Here is a 6,097-nt window from a genome sequence, read left to right as displayed (position 1 = left end):
TAATTTAATCCCTTGCAGTATCTTAAATTACAGTTCACAGATTATGGTTTTTCAGTTGTATGAATTGATAGTTTCTCTTAATTGTAGCTGGGGATGGCTTCTCACAACAAATCCACCTGTCCCAGATGATAGGAATTAGTAAATAGGAATGGAGTATCTTCGCCTTTGTCTATTTGACTACGATTGTCTGAATACATACATACATACATATATATATGTATATATGTATGTATATGTATATGTGTGTGTATATATATCCCAGATTGCTATGATTACATGGGTTCACCAACACCATGCCAGGATGACTTTCAAAATCTTATTTTATTTGATTTCTTCTAATGTGGACTAACCTGAAATGGACCATATAGATTATATTAACCTGTATTTTTTCTCAAAATAGCTGGAATTATAGGTTCTTATTAGCCTGTGTGGCATCTAAGCAGTCTTGAAAAGCAGCTGTAATTGTCAAAGATAGTGTGTGGGAGACAAGACAATCCCAAGGCTCCTCTTCACAAGCAAGAACATGATGAGTTGGCACAAGAATGAGCTATCTAATGAGACCCATTCATGATGGGAAGGGTAGCCAATTCCACTCCTTTGCAGGCAATACCATATGTAAATGTGTAATAAAACTTGAGTATTGATGCTTTTTTCTGATTTCTTTTCTTCCTCTGGACCACAATTCAACATGGGGAATCCTCCTTGTAGCCTCTGGACACTTGGCTTCTCATCCATGACTCACGTTTTGTCTGGAACTTACTAAGATCTGCCTGCCTCTGTCTCCCTAGAGCAAGGATTGCAGGATTGCACTAACAAGCCTGCCTGCATAAACATTTTTATTTACCAATGAATAGGGGTAGAAAGATCAAAAGGGCTGATCTGAGTATGGTGACACACATCTTTAATCCCAGCACTCCAGAAACAAGGGCAGTTAGATCCATGTGAGTTCCAGTCCAGCCTGCTCTACAAAAGGAGCCCAGGCTGCCAAGGTTACCCAAGGAAACCATGTCTCAAAAAAAAAAAAAAAAACAAATGAAGAGAAGTGCCAATCAAGGCTGCACTGGTTTGTGAACTCTGAAGAAAATTCTCTTGCTTCTCTTGGAAATCTACACGAGCCCAGAAAGTGTTTCTCTTTATAGATCTGGCTGTCCTGGAAGTACTTCTGCAGATCCAGCTGACCTTGAGGTCACAGAGATCTGCCTGCCTCTGCTTACCAAGTGCTGGTACCAATGGTGTGTACCACCACCACACCCAGAAGAATGTTGACTTTCTTGTTCAGTGTTTTTTATTTCAATCAACCTACTGTAAGAAAAATCTATTTTTAATCAGACTATGTGGTGTAGACTCATTGGACCAATCAGATGGGAGCTCCTCGAAGGGAGGTTGGGCTACATGTAGAGGGGCAAGATGGAAGACATATAAAAGGCTCAGAAGAGGTTGAATAGAACATGACATTCCCTTAGCCTGGAGATTCTGCCTGACTCTGCTGGGTACAGAAGCCTTGTTACCAGTGTTTATATCAGGTAAGTCACTCAACTCCATAAAGCTTCTTGTATGCTGGGGTAGCCTTATCACCACCAAACTACACTTACATTTCTAATTTAAAATTTTTAGATTTGGTATAATTTGGTTTTAAAGAAAAATGATTATTACATGAGCATTCGCATGTTACTTGCTTTGTTCTCTTGAGCTTTTAGAAACAAAATCTCAAAGACGCAAGCTGGCGTTGAACTATGGATCCTCCTCTAGCTCTGTCCAGCTTTCTATGCTCCTGGTAGAATTTCAGTTAGGATCTTCTTAGTAATGTAATCCCTTTGCTATATCTTAAATTGTGTTTCACGGATTATATACTTGGAAGTTGTATGAACTGAATTTTTTTTCTTATTGTAGCCTACAAACAATGCTGTGGATGGCTTTATGCACAGAAGCCACAAGTCACAGCTGATCATTGAACCAAAGCAGTAGGAATGTGGTAACTTCAGCCTTGTCTATTTGACAAATATTTTCTAAGATAGCTATGTATTTATCTATGTATCTATCTATCTACCTTTCTTTCTTTCTTTCTTTCTTTCTTTAATTCTATCTATCTATCTATCTATCTATCTATCTATCTATCTATCTATCTACCATCAATGCAAAACAGGATACAGGTAACATACAGCAGCCACACCTGGAAATTCAAATTAATATTCTGAGCACAAAAGATAACATGCTAGACTTGGATGCATGAAAAAAACCTTATCTAAACATAAAATTTTAAAAAATGAAGTAGGTGACCTGGAAATGTGAATAAATGAGTATTGGTGATAAACCCCACTATATAATTTCAAGGATGACCTTTAAACTCTTTTTTATTTCAGGGAGAGTGGGAGTTCAAGTTAGGGTTTCTCTACATATCCTGTAGCCTTGGCTTTCATGGACTCCCTTTGTAGAACAGAATGTCCTCAAACTCACAGCAGTCCTCCTGCCTCTGCCTCCCAAGTGCTTGGATTAAAGACGTGCACCACCACCGCCCAGCAAACAATTTTTTTCTTAAAACAGGGTTTCTCTGTGTTACCTTGGCTATCCTGGGCTCACTTTGTAGATCAGGCTGGCCTGAACGCAGAGAGATTCACCTTCTTCTGCTTCCCAGAGTGCTGGGACCACAGGCCTGCACTACCATGACCTGCTGACAAATACATATTATTTTACTTGATTTTCCTTAACAACTAATAGCCTTAACTACATGTTATAGATTAGACTGACCTGGCATTCTCTGATTCTTTTTCCAAAGATCTGAGTTTATTCATTCTCTCTAGCATGTTTGGCATCTATACAGTATTTTTTAATGTATACAAGGCTGTTCCTGCATGTGTGCCAGCTGGTCAAAGAAGGGCACTAGATCTCATTATAGATAGTTGAGAACCACCATGTGGTTGCTGGGAATTGAACTCAGGAACTTTGGAAGTACAACCAGTGCTTTTAACCTCTGAGCCTTTAATCTAGTTCCACCTGTGCAGGATTTTAAAGCACCTGCACTAGCAATTCATGGTAGAAAAAAAGATAATCCCAAGGCTCCTCTTCACAGACAGGAACCTTGTGAGTTGGCAACAGCATGGCCTATATAATGAAATTCATTCATAATTGGAAGGGTAGTCAATACCTTATTTAAAAGTATAAATAAAAACTTAAGAATATTGATGTTTTTTCCTCATTCCTTTTCTTCCTCCACACCCCAACTGAAGATGGAAAATCCTCTTCCTCCTCATATAGCCCATGGGCACTTGGCTTCTCATCCAAGACTCACATGTTGCAGGTGCTCTCATTTCATAGCATGGTTTCCATTGTTATGGGGAAAGTTGCATGTCTCACTAAGGTTTTGAATTTAAGACAATGTCCCCAAATTAATATAATATAGCCTAGCACCCTCTCACTGGTTTCTAAAGGGAAGAAGAGACAGTAGTGATTGCTGACAGGTGTCTCACAGATTTTCTCACTCTTTCTTAGGATAGATCAATCTATTGAAAAGGACAAAGAACAATGTTGTGTTTGGCATGCCAGGCACAGTGTATATTTTTGAGGGCCTAAAAATTGTTCTGGTGTCTTTTTCTATAATAACTAACATCTGGACAAACTGTAAGTTCTTGAATAACTCCTCTGGTGAAGCATGAGATTCAGTGGAGCAGAGGTGTGTACCTGGTAGGACATTGGTTATTTTGTGCCTATATGGTGGATTACAAGGGAACCCTCATGATAAGTTTGATGGAAAATTGGCTTTGAGACTGCTGGGTTGGATGTTTGGCAGTCTGTGTTCTCCAATCTTGCCAAAGCATGGACTCTAGCCCTCTGGTTCCTGTGGTGAGGGATGTATAGGAATTTGCAGAACTTAACCTGAAACTATGTCTCTTCAATGCTTCAACTGGTCCCTCTGACAGAACATCTATCAGGATGAGCATGAACATCCCTCCCACACTCAGGTAGCTTTTGGTGCAGTGGCTCCTGAGGAATGATGCCTTGATCATCTCTGCTCTTAAGTACCTGTGCATTGAGCTCTTCCTACCACTTTTCAAGGAGGCCTTTGATGGCAAACACACAAAGATATTGAAGGCAATGTTGGCAGCCTGGCCCTTTCCCTGCCTTCCAGTGAGAGTACTGATGAAGACCCCTGAAGTGGAGACCTGCAAGCTGTGCTGGATGGCATAGACATTCTGCTGATGCAGAAGGATCATTCCAGGTAAGCAAGACCCAAGAGGTTAGAAGGGAAATCACTGGGCTAGTGGTAAGACACAGGTGAGGTCAGGGGGAATGGGGTCAAACTAGACAGAGGATTGTGATGTCCTTGGCTTGGAGGTCTGTGGAACTACTACTCAAGTTGAGAGCTTTTATAAATGACAGTCAGGAATGGAGAACAGGCCCGAGCAGATATACCATACTAGGATGAGGCTTTCTCTGTCTCTCTTCGATGTGGAAGAGACAAGTCCACAGACACTGAATGGAGAGAAGCAAGACATGTCTTCAGATGTAGCTCAAGAAAAGAGTCCTTGCCTGGCAGGTATGAGGGGCTATTCTGGAGCTGACTTCATGGAGCACAAGCTTCCTCCATGTTGGTTCCTGGCTTACATAACAAAACTTCACCTTTTCCCCTCACAGAAGCTGCAAGCTTCAAGTGCTCGACTTAAGGAATGTGCACCAGGATTTCAGAGATGTATGGGCTGGAAAAGAGGATGGAGTTAGCTCAGCAGAGAAAGGAAGCAAGAAGCAAGTAGCAAAGCACCTTCCTAGATATTCCCAGAGGCAGCCTTTGACGTTGGTCACTGAACTCAGCCTCTGCAACCAGCTGGAAGGAGACCAAAAGTGCTTGTTGCAGTGGGCCCCAATGAGAAAGGACTCTGTGCAGTTGTGTGGTCTAAAGATGCAAATATTTGACTTCCCTAAGAGTCATGAGGAAAGTCATGGACAATTTCAAGCCACACTACATTGAGGAACTGGAACTATTTACATGTCAGACCTTGCTGTTCTTCAGTGGCTTTGCACCTTGCCTTGGGCATATGAGAAATCTCCATAAATTCCATCTTAGTCTGGTTGATGTGGACAAAGATAGGGAAGCCATAAAGAAGTGTCTTAATAAGTTCCTTACTCAGCTCTCCAATTCACCTGACTAACACATTTCTACATGAAGGGCATCTACCTTTCCACTGACCACTTGACACAGTTGTGCAGGTAAGGAAAGATGGTGAGCTGTTTTTGGTATGTCAGCAAACCTTTCCCTTTACTTTGAGCATTCATGGTACTTTGAGCATCTACCTTCCCCTGGAGGGAAGGATGATTTGTATACATGTTGAGGCTTAGTAGATTGGAATTGGGTGACACTGGGGTGAGGGTCATCATATCCAAGGGCAAAGCACTAAAATCTGGAGTCTAAGTTGTCCTAGTAGCATGGACAGGGATGAACTCTATTGGTCACAGACCATGATGTTGAAACAGAATCTTTCTGTGAAGAACCTCTCTGGGTATGTCCTCCTAGAATGATGTGGCAAGCTCTAGTTCTCTGTTTTACAGAGTGACGCTTGGCAGTTGTAGGTGCGTGGTCATGAAGCATCTCAATGGACAGTGCTAAGGCCTCAGGAGACAATGATATGAGCAGACACCAGTAAGCTCTAACTCCAGTGTTGTCCTTCAGCATAATCATACACTGATTTTGCATATGTGGTCCCCTCTATCTCAGTGACAAACTTACTAATGTCCTCCAACACCAGGAGCCAGATCTAATTTCTTGTTCTTTCCCTAGATGTCTGAAGAACCCATTGGAATCCTTGTCTATCACTCTCTGCCATCTCTCACAGTCTGACTTGAAACACTTGTCATGGAGTCAGAGTCTCCATCAGCTGAAACATCTCATTGGTATTTAATTGTTCACCTCCCATCCCACAGGTCTTCAACTTCTCCTGGATAATATTGGAGACACTCTGAAGACCCTGGAGTTAGAGCACTGCAGCCTGAAGAACTCTCACCTCAGTATCCTCTTGCCTGCCCTGAGCCAGTGCTTCCAGCTCTCCAGGGTCAATTTCTGTGACACTCTCTTCTCCTATGTTGAACTGAAGAAACTTCTGTTGTGCAT

This window comes from Acomys minous (genome assembly GCF_964271855.1).
Source record: "Acomys minous genome assembly, chromosome: 6".
NCBI classification, from domain to species: Eukaryota; Metazoa; Chordata; class Mammalia; order Rodentia; family Muridae; genus Acomys; species Acomys minous.
The sequence above is the reverse complement of the archived record's forward strand: the minus strand, read 5'-3'. Positions refer to the sequence as shown.